This window comes from Xiphias gladius, chromosome 14 (genome assembly GCF_016859285.1).
Source record: "Xiphias gladius isolate SHS-SW01 ecotype Sanya breed wild chromosome 14, ASM1685928v1, whole genome shotgun sequence".
Classification (NCBI taxonomy): domain Eukaryota; kingdom Metazoa; phylum Chordata; class Actinopteri; order Istiophoriformes; family Xiphiidae; genus Xiphias; species Xiphias gladius.
Window position 1 is genome coordinate 14,672,418 of NC_053413.1, and position 18,245 is coordinate 14,690,662.

The 18,245-nt window shown below is 38.4% G+C and overlaps 1 protein-coding gene across 1 annotated transcript in view; it reads right to left on the reverse strand.

The window, feature by feature from the left end:
* Positions 1–17,688, reverse strand: part of tnr (tenascin R (restrictin, janusin)) — a 169,472-nt gene extending 151,784 nt beyond the window's left edge. Inside the window, exons 1-3 of the mRNA XM_040143972.1 lie at positions 17,556–17,688; positions 15,840–15,895; positions 15,056–15,307 (exon numbers count right to left, since the gene is read on the reverse strand). The gene's annotated coding sequence lies outside the window, so the exon portion shown is untranslated. The remainder of the gene's footprint in view (positions 1–15,055; positions 15,308–15,839; positions 15,896–17,555) is intronic.
* Between the last annotated feature and the right edge of the window lie 557 nt (positions 17,689–18,245).

Sequence of the window (18,245 nt, forward strand, 5' to 3'; positions counted from 1 at the left end):
TTAGTGAGGTTGACATTTGAACACCAAAACTCAAAGAAACATTTCTGCATCCCAAGTTGCATTTAAATATATATTAACACCTGTTGTATCATGTAGTTCAGTTGTTGGAAACCTCACCCAGATGAGGAATGGAAACATTTCAGGGTGGTATTGTATTGCTACAGCTTCAGAGAACTTGTTGTATTTAGTTGAGTTGTAATTTTCTTTTTTTTTTTAATTTACTTATTTTGAAATGTTATTTTCACAGTGAACGGAACAGGGGGTAAAAATCTCAAAATGTTGAAACACTGAGCATGATTGGATAAAGATCAAGACTAACTACACTAGAAAAGTCTTTCAATCCTTTCCAATAGTTGTTTTCTATCACAACAGATACAGTAGATAGAAACAGTTGTATGTTATGATCAAAATCTTTTAGTTCTTGCCAAGATTTCAAAAATCCTTCGTGACAGGTTTGGGAAGGTCTTTTTTTATTTGATGGACATATAGATGGATGTGACTCAATAGAAAGGATTATGTCAGTTGTAACCCTCAAGGTTGAAACTCTGGCAGCACTCTAAGACTCCGTCTGCGATGAGCCGAAGAATTTCTAAAAAAATCAAACATGAGCTGTGTGTGTGATACTAGCGAGTCACTGTTATCACTCACAGCCACCATGAATGAGAAAAAAAAAAACAATTCCAAAGCTCACTCTCTTTATGAAAGAAAACTACTTTCCACCCAGCTTTAGCTTCCCTTTCAAGAAAAGACAGTCTAAATACTACTACTACTACAAAAAAAACATTTGTATGTACATTACCTCATGATTTCATGGACTATTCTACTTTTTTGAAGTAACCAGAGTGCAATTCTTTTAGACATGTTAGTTGGATGAGCTAATGTATTAGTCATAAAAACACATGGCAAAAGAGCACATCACCTTGAAGGACAAATACAGTATATTTGTAGTACAAAAACAATCAATTTGACTTATTAATTTATCCCTTTTAAACATGATAACCTCATTTTGTTTGTAATATAGTTAGGACAATGTTTTCTACACAACGGAGCGACAGAGTCAGACAAGTCAATTAGATTAGCTAACCGCAGCTACAAAAAGCTGTTGAGGGGAACACAAATTTGACACCACCATCATAAAAAGGATAATTCAAATGAAAAAAAAACATGAGTTTTGAATGACCACTGAGAAAAATTGTATGGCTCTTTAGGTCACATTAGGTTGCTTCATAAGAATGCAAGTGGTTGTTTGTTAATCTTAAAAGCCTCTACAGTTTTAAAGAAGCAATTTACAATTTTTAAACCACAAAAGCTTTAACATGAGCTGCCACTCTGAATAGGTTCAATTACATCAAGCCTAATATTCAAATTATAATCAGTTTAAAAGCCCAAAAAGAATAAAAAATGTTCCATATAAACACCTCAATCAGAATAAACAGGCCCGAACCAATTGAAATTTCAATCGGTTGCAGAGGGGCACTTTAAACCTTCTCATAAATTGATCAAAAGAAAATTACACCATGTAAACAATTTAACCTGATTACTTTCTGGCTGCGTTCCTTCTGCACATGCCCTCCATCTTGACGTACATTCTTGGGGGACATATTTTTCACCACTTCCCAAAAACGGCGGTTTCCAAGCTGAAATGGTCCTCTGCAGAGGGTTTGTTTTAAATACATGAACAGACGATAAATATCCATCTTCAGGGAGCTGATCAAACATGTGCCAAAGACATAAGACAGCCATTGAGGAAGAAAAATGCATTACGTATTCATCAATTTTGTACATGTCACACCGCTGTTCCCATTAAATGCGTTGGTGCATTTAAACACCAGACCGTATTAAATCACATCCCATGTAAACAGTTGACCCGTAATCTTCAATTAGAATGACTGACGATTCAATCGAAGATGGAAGATCAATCAGAATGAACAAACGTGCATTTAAATGCAGCTACTGGCTCTCAAACACTATCACATCTCCTCATAATTAACCATTTAACAGTAATATGAAGCTTTTTTTGAACTTGCTCAACAGAGGTGCACCCGTATTCAGCTGTAAACATTTGTAAATAAAGAAATGATAATGATTGATGACAGTGGACAAAGGTTGAAACAAATTTCATCGCAACTCTGCTATTAAACTGGTCAAGTTTGGATGTTGGTTCTCTGCAGAAATATTCTGTTATGGCAGCCTTATGGGACATTTCACGGGCAATTTTGGATTTTCGCAGAGGCAACGATATCTCTACTTGAGGGTACTTGAGGGTACTTGAGGGTACCCTATATGTTATCGCCATCAGTTTTGATTATTTCCAACTTTGCTTCTAAGAAATAATGTTTTTTCTGTCAGTTTAGTATTATGGATGGCTGTAAATACTACAATACCCATGAGTGCCAGCTGCTATGAAGAAAAAACCAGCTGGAGGCACAAATTAGAGCTGTATCAATTTCGAAATGCTTTGTCGATGCATTGGAAACAAAACACTGCATCGCTTGCTCAAATTTATCACAAACTTACCCAGAAAGTGATTTAAATTGCTGAATTTTTATCAGGTTTTTACAAAGTGTAATTTTGCAACTTTTTTTTGTCAAAAAAGCAGATATTTTCTAACGCAATTGTTCATCTTGTGTCCTAATGATTAAACCAGCAGCGATAATGCAGGAAATGTCCGGGACTTCTACTCATCGCAACAGAATGGACAGTTTGAGGACCAGTATAACAATAAATCTAGATTTTATGTTATAACCAGGGAAACTGTAGCATATATTAATTTTCCACATATTACTTTTACAGCAGTTCTTTACAGGGGAAATGAGTGAGCCAACAAATTTGGTGGCTGCGGTAGCTATGTTAGCCAAGCTGTGGAAGCATAACCAGACTACCTGAAAAACAAAGGTGCTGGCATCCAAAGTAAAACAGCTTCCTGATTCTTCTGCTTTGTGGTGCGTGTGCTGGTAATGCGTGGTGCCCACACAGATCTGAGAAAAACAACACTAGTATAGACAGACAGGCACCCACACAAGCATACATTTGCATTTCTAAACGCACAAGATCTAATTTCATCACTACATTTATTAACTATCTATAACCTTACTCTCATTAGAGCACACACACACACACACACGCACACACAGACACGCACACAAGTGTCCTAAATTGTTCACCAGTAAGTGATTGTTTTGTTTCAAATTCTTACACATCAAATTACACTCACACACAATCATAATCAAGGACACATGTTCTCATTCCCTTCGATCGGTCTGTCAATTACACAGAGGAAGTCAGGGAGGAAGAAAATGATGGGAGTCAACAATGCATGCAATATCGATGTGTTGAACCACCACTGTCTGTTTAAGTGGAATTGACTTCTGCTCATTTCCCAAATTACGCATATCTGACTGGCCCAGCGCTGCAGGGGCTACAGGAAGCATGAGGACAGAGAGAGAGAGAGAGAGAGAGAGAGAGAGAGAGAGAGAGAGAGAGAGAGAGAGAGAGAGAGACCCTCTCACACACACACTCTCCATTTCTCTACAGGGAATCAATGATGTCTGCTTAATTATTGGGTGAATTTAATCAGCGGCACAGCAGTACTTACTGCCTTGTGACCCAGTAGCTGTCATTAAGTCATTCGGTTTCCAACAGTTAGTGTTCGAATACCACCGCAATAATTAAGAGAACAACAATTTAATTGTTCCAGAGTTGTCGAGGTAACAGAAAAACTACCTCCGCATGTGGTGGTTCTGTGCTCAGCTATTCACCTACAGGTATTTGACTGCTGCTGCACATAATTGTTTTTCTGAAAGTGGTCCTACAAATGCCACAAATCTCTGTGACCTAGACAGCAGTGTACTGATTAATTGTGCAAAATGTCTGGATTAGCGTCTCAAAAACAGTTAATTAACATGTCTAGCCTGCTGAACTGCGTTCTAAAATGTCTATATATTATTATCAAGATTAACTATTGAGATTATTAGTCAGTTCTTCCTTCAATTCATGCTTTTTATCCCTCCTAGGCCACTTTGCAGTTTTGAATTTATTCACCTTAACTTATATATTGTCTGCTTACTGACAAGTTTTTATTTGCCTCACACAAGACTGAAAACAATATTTGTATTATACAGATGTAAAAGTCGAATGGTACCTCTGCATGATATATGAAAAATATTTTGTTCTAAAACCCCACAAATGTTATTAAATAGGCCCTAGTATTCTTATAAAATCAAAATAGGTCTATAAATGTCTACATTGTAAATGCATTTACCTTGGCTGTCCTTAAATTTAAGATACATGTAAACATGTGTGGCTAAAATTCACTGCAGATGATAATTCAAAGCAGCTGAACAAAGCTGCTTCACCAAGCTACAGCAGTCTCTTTATGACACATTTCATCCAGCTTTCAAACACTCAACTTACTCCAGTTGGGAGCAGTGAGATTCTTGGCTCTGTTTTCAATGATAGTTTCTTTTCTATTTTTTAGGCAGCAAGGAAAAAGGATCACTCAGTCTATTCAACTCAATCAATCGGAAGAATCGCAATCCAGGAAAAAAAAATTTGCTCTAAGCCGAGAGCCTTAGACCTAATCTACTTCAAGCCAAGCTTGTGCTTCACAATATATTTACACTTCTGCTATCATTAGTTTGATTTTTTTCAGCTTGAAAGGAACAGTGCTACAGTTTGGGAAATACAAAATCATGTCTTTGCATTAAGTATGCAGCTATGGCTAGGAGGTATCTAGCTTAGCCTAGCTTACCCTGGAAGCAGGGGAAAACAGCTAGCCGGCCGTTTCCCAAAGTTAAAAATCCCTGTAGCCAGCACTTCTAAAGCTCAAAAATTATATTGTTGCATCTTGTTTATTTTATCTGCATACATAGTGAGAGTTTCCAAAACTATCGCACATAACCAGAACACAAGAAGATGCTGGATGCCGACAGGAGCACTTTTTTTTTTTGTAACCGAAGGCTCAGATGATGAAATGGGTGTTTGCAACAGATGTGTGCAGATGTTTTTATCTTTTTTCTTTTAGTCCATCCAAAAACAAGAATTCTAAAAAAAAGAATTTGAGGTTTTAAAGGGAGTAGTGCAACTATTTTTTGAAAGTTTATCCACGTGAGACAATGGTATCTGTCTTAATCTTATCTACAACTCTTAGCAAGAAAGCGAAAAAGCGTATTTCCCAAAATGTCAAACTATTTCTTAAAATACGTTTTCTGGCTATGGGTGTGTAGTACTGAGCTTGCAATTAATATTGGAGCATCTAATGACTTTTTTCAGGATTAAATTTTGTTGGCACTTAACAAATACACGGTGAGTGACATTGAGTGGAATCAGATAAGATCCTTAAAGATTACTGTTTATAGCTCCTCATTCAAAATCTCATCATTTAAAGAGTCAGGAGAAAAAAATAAAACAAATATATAAACTGAAAGCGCTGATCCAACAGAAGAGTCTACTGAGCTTTGCGCAGCTACTCAAATAGCATGTTTTTTATTTAACATATTTCACCTGCCTGCATGCAGCCTCAGTGTCACAAATCTAATCACAAAACATGGTCAAACAATCTACAGTGGAAAGTATTCTGCATCCAAATCATGTACAATGCTTCAACAGTTCCATAGCCCCCAGGGCACCTTATTGGCTGTCAAAGGGTAGCTCTTACGCATGTGGTAAATTCTATGAAAGTAGGTTGAAAAATGTTTCATCAGTCTTCAAAGGGATGGATACTGACTGGGAGATATCAATGAAAAGTCTGTTGAGTATGGTTAATATCATCTAGGTTTTGGGCTGCAACAAAACAACAAACAGAATAAGTATTTGTGTAAGACCTGAGATACTGCATTGATTGTTTTCATGAAAAATAGTAGATTCTGCATTGTAGAATATGACATTTTCTGATCTGAAAATACAATGCAGTAGTTCTGAAAGCCTCCACTGGAGCATTTGCAACTGCAGATTCAAAGGCAGAGGTCGATCTTCTTTTATTGTCTAAAATCTATTGGAAATCTGTGGCCATGGCAGAACCTCGTGTATATAAAAACATGGGAATAAAGTTATTTTACCATCAATCTCTTGAAAGAGAACATATCACATGGACAAAAAGCTATGAAAGCTAATTACATTTTTCCTTTCTCTTTCCAAAGCAATTTGTGGGAAAGAAATTATAGGAATTGAAGCAGCACAGTCAACCTATGAAGTTCAAAACAAACTGGCACTACACTACTGTAATATATCAATTAAGACAGCCTCACCTATTACTTTCTGTTGAAATATATATAATAATGACAGCAAGACGCATTGGTGGAGACACATCAGTGGAGCCTAACAGATCAGTGCTCTATTGTTTAAACTTGATCATGAAGCTTGTGAAAATCCCTGTAAATTCTATTACGGAAATGATTTTTGAGTTAACAGTTAAATGAGTTCAATAAATAGGGAAATGTATCACTACCTCCACTACCTGCACAGTCTCAACCTTAACCTTTGACAAATCCTGCCTCATCTTGCTGCTCTGTCCTTAATTTGGCCTTTACATAGCATGACTATCAGGTTCTTTTAGAAATACTTGCCACATGTTGGTTTAACGGTACTTTCTAATGCTCACAGTGCCCCTTGGGGTATGCCATAACATAACGACGACATAGGTGGGCATGTGACCAGAGGACATTACTACAACCTTTTGGAAAAGGTCAAATTTACAGGCACTGAGTTCAGGCTGCTTTATTGTAACAACGCAGAGATATTGATTAATACATCGGTATCCATCCGCTATGGCATTAAGCAAAAACCAATATTGCACAGTCGAGCCAATTATTGGGTATATCTTGTGCAAACCAACCCATAACAGCTCTGTTTTGCATATTAAGTGGAAAATCTAATCTATCAGAATGCATATTCTATGGAACTATGCAAATGAAACAACTGGAGCAGTTCAAATTGCTCAGTGTGTGCTAGGAATGAGAATGGCTTTTTGTATGAGCTAAGGACATATTAAGTTAATGACTCCATTCTTGTAAATGGCAGACAGATGGAAAGTTCACAGAGACAAAGAACAGGCTGAGTTCTTAATCACATGTGCAATTAACTGGTGTGAGAAGGTACTGATTTGATTGGTTTGTGGCAGCCACTTTTCATTTAAGAAGTGTTTTTTTGGGCTCAAATTAGTCCTTATCCTGGAGCAAGTGCGAGGGAGATATCCCTTTTTTATGAACAAAATTAATGTGAAATACAGAAATACAACACATTGTGTTGTCAATAAGGCCGACATGCACTGTTGGAGGTAAAGTCAGAGAGCAACAGAACAGCTTCCAGCTGAGATTTTGAAAATCTGCAGAAAATATTTATTTATCTGTGTAATAGAGCTTTTAATATTCATTGTATGACGTGTGCAAAAACTCATCTATTAATAATAAGTATTATATATTTTGCTTTCTGATTAACCTCAAACCACATCATATCCAGTGTATGCAGAGATTTAACAATTCAAGATGAAGCTAAAAGTTTGACTTCATTCTTCACTGTCAGAATCAGCAGAGAGCATTCACCTCTACTACTGTAGTAAAGTACACAGTGCAGAGGCAGAACTAGCTAGCTAGCTAATGATATTGACCAAGAAGAGATGCTGCACTTGAGACTTTGACTTGAGTCAGACTAGACTTTGACTTGAGTCAGACTCAAGTCTCAACCGAAGTTTTTCTGGTAAACAAAGGAAACAAATAAGGCAGCAACAGAAAGTCCTTCCATAGACACAGCTTGAATATTTATTTATATTTATTATTATTATTATCATTATTATTATTATTATTATCATTATTATTATCATTATTATTATTATTATTATTATTATTATTATTATATTTATTATTTATTCCTGGAGCTAACAAAGCTATTAAAGGCTAAAGCTTGTAAGTGGGCTTTTGGATTACAATTTTGTTGTCAAACTAATTTTTCCAAGTTCACGAATTAACTTTCACGCTCAACCATTAACACTGTTTGAGTCAATGTGTATTAATGATCAGCAACATGACCCAAAAGACTTGCAGCTGATTTGCAATTGCAAAAAGACTCAACTCTGCTGTACAAGACATGGGACTTAGAATTGTCTAAAATGACTTTGAGACAGCTTTGGCCAAAAGGCTTTCCACACTATGTTTTCCTCTTCTTCCTCTACACTCACAAACACATGACACACACATTCGATGATATACTTGAAACATCAAAAGGACATTTTTGCTCACTACAGAGTTTGCCTCTCCCCAACAGATTGGAAATGAAAATGGCAGGTTTTCTGCCATTTTAAAGTTTGAGAGATATTTTTATACACTTCTGTCTACTTAACTTAAAATACGTATAAAATAAGTTGACAGTTTATTAGTACAGTTTGTCTGTTTTTTATGTTGACAGTTTGATAAGTTAATTAGGAGGAGTGCAGAAAGCTTGTGGTGTGAACCCCTTTTATTTAAAAGTAAATAAATTATTATCTCGCACTTGTCTGCCATTTGTCTTTTACTGAGAGGAAAGAAGAAAGGTAGGAGTAGAGAGGAGGAGGAGAATCTATTTGGAAGCAGTTCAATGAAAGGAATATATCTTTGTATCTATCATCTTTATTGCTGATACTACTATATCAGTTTAGTATCTTAAGTAAAAGTTTAAACTAGATTTGCTTCTAAAATCCAGAATGTCAAGTTTGAAGAGCTTCACAAGCTAAGCAATTCAGACAACACCCTTTAATACGCAAAAAGCCTTCTGTAGAATTGTAATTCTTTAACCTTTCCCTCCATCAATGACAGTTTGCAATTAGAAACTTGCAAAAATGCAAATTAGACACATTTTAACAGAACACAGAGAACCTGTACTTCATAATTCATGTATTCGGGGGATATTTTAGGGGACTTTTTTTTTTACCTCAGTGTGCAGTGTGACTTCTATTCCTAAATTAAGGTTACATAAAGACAGAACATTAAGATAAGTATCAAAATGATACAGTGTAGTACACTGGACTGTACAAGTTCAGATATCCTCAGTCAGCCAGGTATCAAACAACGTCTCCCTCTCACTGCAGCACAGTTGTTATATAAACAGAGCCAGAGCATATTTACCCTTCAGCTAAAGGTGTCTCTTGAGCCGACATGTTTGTATATCTGAACATCCTTCACAGGCTGCCTGGAGGGGACTCACGCCTGAACTTTAAGCTTTTTACTTCACAGTAGGGAAGAAGAAGCAACTAGTATCAGAGGTCACCTGGAACACTTCCTTCTCACAGGACATGTAAGCAGCAATGTGCACATTCATGATCTCTCACACACACACACACACACACACACACACACACACACACACACACACACACACACACACACACAAACACAAACACACAAAAACACACACACACACAAACACACACACACACTCACACACACACAAACAAAAACACACACACACACAAACAAAAACACACACACACACACAAACAAACACACACACACACACACACACACAAAAGCACCCAGGGACTTGCACTGTGCGGTAAATATATTGAAAAAAAACATCTGAAGAAGAGGTTGAAAGAGATGGAAGACCTTTACAGACTATTTCCCACTGCAGATACTCAGGTGGGAGAAGGGGAGAGAGTGAGAGATAAAAAGGGAGATGAAGGAGGAAAAAAATGATGGTGGTTGCAGAAGGAGGTGGATGTGCAGAAGGAAATTGAGCCAGAGAGAGAGTGAGAAAGACAGACATGGAACGGAGAAGAACACAAAATGTTAAGTAGCAGTTGAAGTGGAAGAATTCCAGTTTGGATTCAAGCTCCTTGGCTAATGAGGATCATTAACATGGCCTGCCCAGCTTCTCTAAACGCTGGGGAGAACTGGAATATGGGGGATAAAAATAAAACCTCTCACGCATATCCCCACAAGATTCATAAGGCGGGTGCTTGTAAAAAAGATATAGGACATGCTGGCTGCATAAGGTATTTCTTAATACAACACCACATGCCACAGATCTTGGAAACAGGAATACTTAACCAACAAGAACACTCAGTTGAACTCTGAACTCTTTGGATTCTGTTTGCAGCACAGTGGCAAAAGAACCAATTTAGATGTCTGCGATTTCACGTGTAGAAATAAAGACCAAGGTGAATATGTCTCTGCAGCACTCCATGATATGATATAAATCAGGTTTAGATCAGTTCAAATCGTCGTCCCAGAAGAGCTGCACTCCGCTCAAACAGCTGTAAAGCTCTCGTATCATACGCACATTATTCAAGTGGGCAGTTCACATTTCTCCCCACATTTTATGATCCTATCAGCTTTGTCATTTTCCCTCTCTTCACTCGCTGTTTAACACCCTGTAAAACAAAGCTCCCAAGAGGCATAAGAGCCAATCCAAGCTCCTGTCCTGCTTCTGCAAATCATTCGTGATATACAGTACACATCGTTTTTAAGCACTTCCGTCCACTTTCATAGCATAATCAATTGAGTGATCAAATCAGACAGCATCAACAGTTTGAAAATACTCATGTCCTTTGTCAGCTGCTTTCTTGGACATCCTGCCATTGATTCCTGTTTTTCCTGTTCTCAGCACTGTCACTCTACACCAATGGGGGGCTACGTATGTGAAATTTACAACATCTCGCCGGATCAGGCTTTCCCAACCAGCAAATTCTGTAAACCTGCTGTTCCACTGGCCCTTCCATCACAGTGCAATTGCTTTTCTTCACCTATTATTTTTTATTACACTAGAGGGAGAGACGCTCACACACTGCGGTGCGTGTGACCCAAGGCAGTCAGACAGACAAGTGTCTTGATAAGATCAGCATAATTGGCACATTCATTCATCTTCTGTTAATAAAGTGCTTTGTGGTCGAGAGATCAACAGTGAGGAGCTGTGATATTTACTGTTGGTGTTGTCTCTGGTTTAGGGTTTATTAGAAGCACCTCAGCGTTACTAGCAATATACAATACAAATACCTTTTGTTAAAAATTACTACCCACCTAAATTCAAACGCAACAAAGAAAATCTTTTTCAACATCAAACAATAAGGTTGCGTCGTTTTGAGAGGGCACCGAGACAACAGCATGGTGCTCCCTTCTAAATTAGCAGTTTTATTTTGAAATCTGCCCTCAAACAGAGGCAGAGCAACCAGGTTACTCCTCTAGCTCTAATTATTGTAGCCATGCCTTGCCAAGCTAACGTTAGCTAGTGGACCCACTGGTGTACAACCAGTTTGTGGGGTGCCGATTTGTAATATAAAGCAAAATTGAGAGAGCATGTGTTTTATGTGACAATGAAGACACTCGCTGTCTGAAGAGCATATTACGTTTTTCCTTTCAGGTCAACTTCAGCTTTATCCGTGGCAAGGCTTTCATTTCAACTTTGCGGGGAAACAGTGCTCACCCCCCCACACACAAGCAGAGGAGAGCAAGACTGACAATGCAGTGTCGAAGCACAATGTTACTAACCCACAGTCCATCAGTAATATGTTCCAAAAGTGATTACTAGGGCTGTAGTCTCCCCGTTGACTGGTCGATTGGTTGGTATGCTCTCCTCAACCAAATTCTCATATGTCAGACAATAGCCAGTGTTACTTTCATTTGGAGAAAAGCACTACCCCAATAGCCTTCCAGGATTATTACATTATTTTCAGGGGCGGGATGGACAGTCTCCCTGTGAAAACAGGGGGGGTGTTTTCAACTTGTCTGCATTACGATGCTTTGTCGACTTTTGTGTTTAACACTTGAGGCTTTGAGTTTATATTCCCCAATAGTTCTTGTGCTGGGATCACCAGTTGACCAGTAGTTCTATTTTCGGAAATCATATGAATATGGCTAGGAGCACGCTGGTGAGCTCTGAGTCTGTTGTTATCATTTCAGTATAAGATAATTAGGTTTAATTATTGAATATGCTGAAAATAAAAGCTTTTTATGTTTATTTATGATTCATTTAGGCTAACAAGGTTACCAGGTAGAGTATCATTTAACTAAAGAGTAACCCAATGGGGAGACTGTTAAGAGAAGGAGAGGAAAGTAGAAACACAAAAAGGAAGACAGCACAACATAGTGCAAGAAAGAAAGAAAGAAAGAAAGAGGATGAAAAGTAGTAACAGTTCACACATTTGTTTTGACAAATGCCCATGTCTGGCTTCTTTGCCTTGAAAACATAAATCAGAGCGGTCTACTCAGGATTCATCACACAGACCTAGGGGATAGCGCAGTTGGCCGTTGAGCTGCTTCCTGAAAAGATGGACCATTGGTGGAAGGACAGGAAAATGCTCTGTTTTCACCTGAGTCTCTCTGGTGCTTCTACATGCGGCACTATGGATGTGTAATGTAAAAATAGTACAAGTTGAAATGAACAATATATGCACCAAACAATTATGAGAATTGTTTTCACATTAATATAACTATACAAATTCCATGTACCTGTATCTGAACCATAACAGCATTAAATCTGATTAGAAAACAAGGAAAGAAACTGTGTGTGTGACTGTTATGAGTGTTTGAGATATAACTAAAAGCAGAATGAACAGTTAAAGATTTCAGTTCTCTTCCTGCATTTTTTTTTCTGCGACTGTGCTTAAATCTGTGCAGTATCTGATGGATGATGCAGTTTCTAATGAGAACTGGATATGTCCACATTGAACTGTCGTCCTAACGATAAGTAATGACGGTAGCTTAGCTAACACAATTAACACTGGCACAGAGGAAAATACAATTCCCCCAGAATGAAGTATTATGTAAATAATTAATTACCGCACAGACGATTGCAATCTTGTTCAGCTGCCCATTGGCACTCAAATAAATGTGAATGATTTGAAGACAGAGAAAGGAAAATAGTGAAGATAATCCTGACACTGTGGGAATGTGAGAAAAATTTAACAAACAGCACCTGCTCCTTAAGCAGTTTATAGAAACAATTTGCATTTGCAATTTAACCACTAAACACAGGCTCTTATCCAGACTGGCTTGCAACAAGTATATACAATGAGAGAAAGCATTTGAATATTTTCGCATTTGTTCTGGTCTGTAAGATGTTACCACCATTACGTTTCCATAAATCTGGCGTATACAGTTGAACTGTGATGTGTGTCCTAGAGAAATCTTCCAAATCCAGACACAGTTGGGTAGAAAGGACAGCATATTTTTCTTCACCATTACAGATGGTATAAATACGAGAGCCACTGTGCAGTAATCTGTATAATTTGAATTTTAGTCACATGTTTTCTGCACAGCCCCATTTTATATTCAATGAGGAGTGCATTTTTTATGAGCAGCAGTTTCCACAATCACAGTTACACTTGTATGGGTGTCTCCTCCCAGTCTGTTTTTCTGCATATGAAAGAGGGACAGAGTGAGTAATGAACAGATAAAGAGTAAGTGAGAGGTGACCGAGAGACAGAGAGAGTCCGGTGTATCCAGGGAGAGAAAGAGGGATGGAGAGAGAAAGTGATCTCTCAGATTCGGTGTCTCAGCTTAATGACACTGGAACCACATGGGAAACTGGGGAAAAGCTCTGTGCAAGATATGATGAATCTATAGACTGATCACCTCAAGCCTCACCGCTCGCAGCCTACATACACATGCACAGTCATGGAAAAAAAAAAAAAAATCAAAAAACAGCCTGAGAAAATAACTGTTCCGCTCCACTGTTTACTATGAAATTATACCAGTATTTTATGCTTCACCACTGCTTTTAAGACAGTGTCAATGCCTAACACTGAATCCCCAAACCTATTCCCCTGCTGTGACCATGGACAATATGTCTGACTGACTTTGACAAATTAAACCAACTCAATATATGGCAATAACCTTCACAGAATGACATGGGGGGTTGGGAACAGAGACTGAAAGAGAAACAGACACATATACAGATGGATGATGGGACATAAAGCATGGCATGGTATTTCCAAACCCTGTACAGCATGAGAATACATGGAGAGGTGGTGCACATGTAGACCGACTTTCTAAATGTCGCCATACGTCATTATAAGAAACACACTTAGTTATCTATGGAGGAAAAGAGGGTACTAAGACTTTTAAAGCAGTGGTCCTCAAGCTTTTTAGTAACTCTTACAGCTGCAAAATAGGCACAATAGTGCAAGCATCTGACAGATGACACCAGTCACTGATGGAAAAACAAAATTTACCATGTTTTCCATGCATATGTTGATTAGATTGAGAAAACTTTGAAAACTACAGTATTACATCTATATTTACAGTGAACTCAGGGCTGAACAGGTTTGAAAGTACCAAAGTGTCATTGTACCACAGTTAGAAATTCAAGTCTACAAAATGTCACCAGTCAATTTTTTTTCCTTTAACAACCAGAGTCTATTGCTGTTAGATGAGTTGAATTTTTGTTTCAAACCAAAACCCAAAATGTTCAAAGTCATGAGTAACATGTAAAGAAGAAGTCAATCTTTTAACTGACACAATAAGGTGGTTTTTTTTAAAGAATAAACCAGTGGCTTTGAACAAATATCCTTCCCATGACATTTGTTACAAATTGCCATGCAATGGCATTAGGTTTGGGCGATGTGTAGCAAAGTGGCATATGACGATTTCTACAGTGAAACATCGCGATTGGCGATGACATCGGTAACATCGATGACTTCCATTAATTTTTCTCAAAGTAAGCTTTTATTATGACTCAGGCGATTCAGGTGCAATTCACTTGTTATGACAAACATTTTTCTGCAACACACACAGATGCACTTAGACTACACATGCAAACACACACATATACAGACAAACCAGCAAGAGCGGGTCGTTAAGCAGCTATTGTTGTGTTCCTCTCTGCCCAGCATTATAACAGCTTGATTGATACCGAATCTCCCCAGTTAATCACCTGGCAAGATGACTAGAAATGCACACCATCTCGAAAGTGAAGCACAAACTAAAACGGAGAAAACAGGAGACAACCGGGACAAAAACAAAGGCAAATACATGTACAACAGTGCATGAGTGAAGATACAGGACTCACACAAACATACACACTCTTGTCACAGGCTGAATGCACCTGCCAAACACTCATCCCTGCTCCAAAGAAGCATAAGTTAACTCACCTGCTCTAAGTGACCAGCTGAAGGCGTTCAAATTGGCCTTGGGTGATCTTCTTCCCTCTCACTCTATCTGTCCCTTTGGCTACTCAGTCTCTCTCTCTGTGGCAGTACACGGACGTCCTACGGGCTGCTCACCCTTCTTGTGTGGCTCAGCGTAAGTGCATCGATCTCTCGGCCAAGTGATACGCGGTCCTGCTGTTTCCACAAGACTCTGCTGAGCTCTCTCGTCTCCGCCGTTCACTCTGCCTCACACAGCTGCAGAGGGAAATATGAAGACAGGCAACATGGTTGAGTGCTGCTCCACTCTCTCTCTCTCTCTCTCTCTCTCTCTCTCTCTCTCTCTCTCCCTCCCTCCCTCCCTCCCTCCCTCCCTCCCTCTCTCTCTCTCTCTCTCACTTTGTCTCTTTGTCTCTCTCTCTCTCACTCTGTCTGCCCCCCCTCTCTCCCTCCGTCCCTCCCTCCCTCCCTCCCTCCCTCGCTCCCTCCCCCTCCCTCCCTCCCTCCCTCTCTCTCTCTCTCCCTAATGAGCTAAGATGCTCTCTCTCTCTCAGGTTGTCAGCTGGTACTGTGCAATGCTCACTCCCACTATCTCTTCAGTCTGTCACTCTTTCTTGCTGAACTGAACTGCATGTTATCTCACCATCTCTTTTTTTTGCTGTTTCTCAACTGATTCCTCAGGCTTTTTTCTCTCTCATTATTGATCTATGTATCTGTGTCTTTGCTAGTGCAGCCTCTAGTGGCTGTCTTTTCTCCGTGATGTTCAGAGTCAGAATCAAATTTTACTCACTCACAACAAGCTGTGCTGTGAATTTGCTCCAGGATTTGAGGAGGCACCAACCTTAGCTAAAAAAAGAGAAAAAAAAAAGAAAGACACATTAATCATTAAAATATATAGAGCAATACAACTTAGGGCTGCGTTTAACAATTATTTTCAGAATAAATTCATCTTTTTTTTGATTTGTTTAATTTATAAACTGTCTTATAAACTCATCACATTTTCCCAATACTCACAGTTACATCTTATAAAAGCTTGTTTTGTCCAACCAACAGTCAAAAACCCAAACATACCCAATTTACAATGATATAAACAGAGAGAATAACAGGAAATCTTTCAAGCGGAAGCTTCAACCACCAAATGTTTGGCATTTGGCTTGTTAAATTTTGATTTTTGATTGATAATGACAAATTATAGCTTACTAGTTCCAATCATTTCTGACAAAAGGATAAAAATCAATTAATCAAGAAAATAGTCTGCACATTAACCCCTAATGAGATAATCGTTAGTTGCAGCCTGATAAGTGATTAAACTGGGGATGGTTTCTTCAGTTAGAAAAAAAGATAACACACTTTGACTTCAGTTGTCTGGGTGCTTTTGAGCAAAGCATTTACACGGAAATTCAAAATTGTTTAAGAAACATTTTTCTCTATATTTACTGTGTTTTTACTCATGAGCCACATCAAAGACATATTTCCATATTTCCAAATCAAGTTTTTCTGATTTCTGATTCTGAACCCAAATATATATTTTTTTCAGTTCAGCTTATTTGATCATTTTAATAATAACTTTATTTATTTGTGCCAATACTGTAAACAAAATTACAAGGCCCAACAGAGTAAAAAATAACATAATAATTATAAAATAATGATCAGTGACTGTAAAGTGAACCTCTGCACTCAATTTAAAATAACCCATCAGTTTGTGACACATAGGAAAAGACTGTAACTAAAAATAGTGACTGACAGATAAGGGCCACATCAACCACACATAGCACAGACAGGGCCAGTACATATTCGATGGATTACTGACGAAAAGCATTAAAGGTTTGCCAATGTCATTTCAGAAAATGAAACATGAGGTGACAAAAGAGCGCAAATACCACTGTCATACAACACTATTGTAGACATCTGAAGTCCTTCCTGGGATGAAGCCTGAATTTTGAGCAGAATTATTTAATTGACAAAACTAATCTTATCAGTCTGTACTGATGAAGGCTAAGTGGTTACATCTCTTTTAACTGTGGCTACGACGCGTGTTATTTAAACCTTTCACAGAGGGGAAAGCAACTAGCAAACCTGAAAACCAAACGAGTTATCACATTAAGCTGATAAGGAAGAACACTAAATAAAAGCAATGCATTTTCAGCAATATACTAACATATAATGGGTCGAAGCATCAAAATTGCACTGACTACTGGCTATTTGCTTATCGTCACATCAGGTAGAGTTAAAGTTATATCAGCGTTAGCTAGCTAGGATAGTAGGGCTTGTCTGTTTTTAAAGTTTACAACGTATATAAATAAATATTACTTATGTCCCATTATGAAATGAAAAACATTCAAGTTGTTCAAGATGATTGGGTTGGCAAGTTCTATATTTAGGTGGAAGTAAAGTCAGCCGGCAGCCAAAAGCACTAACGTCAACGCCACCTGAGTTAACCACTCATTTTATACCTTCAACTGACCTCAATGAACGTACTTAATGGAAGAGTTTTGAGGAAACTCACCTGAGGCAAACTGAACATTTCAGTGATTTTTCAGGGGGGAAAATGTCGATATTAGCCTGGTGCGAAGTAACCAAAATAAACCCACAACTTTCTCCAATAACGCCGAGGCGTAATCTACGGAGTGCTGCTCTGCCTCGTCGTTCTCAGCGCTGCCGCCGGTGGCTGGAAGCTGTACTGCACCAACATGGACAGGGACTGTACTGGTGCTGGTACTGGTACTGGTACTGGTACTGGTACTGGTACTGGTACTGGTACTGGTAGGAGCTGTCACCCAGGTCACGACACCAGTGTCAGATAGATAATATCATAACTGCATTATAAAGGATGGCAATGCTGATTTTTCAGGAAGCACCAGCAGGTCCGTCTAATGAAAGAAACTACTTTTAACATCCAATGGCGGAATTGTCCCAAATCCAAAGGCTTGTTTATTAAGTGAACATGTACAATGAGGTATCCTGATACACACATTTTGGTAGCATATGGTTTTGGACCCAGGTTTATTATGATATAATACATTTAAAAACTGTGATAATTTTATCAGCCATGTTGCATTATAGGCGTTTATCAATGAAGATATTCTGACATGTCACAGTAGCAAAAACACAGGTATAAATGATCAAATTAATGATGGCTGCATTCTGTTTAGCTGCTGCAATTTCAGAGTCCTGCTGTTGCTCATGCTCGCTCCCC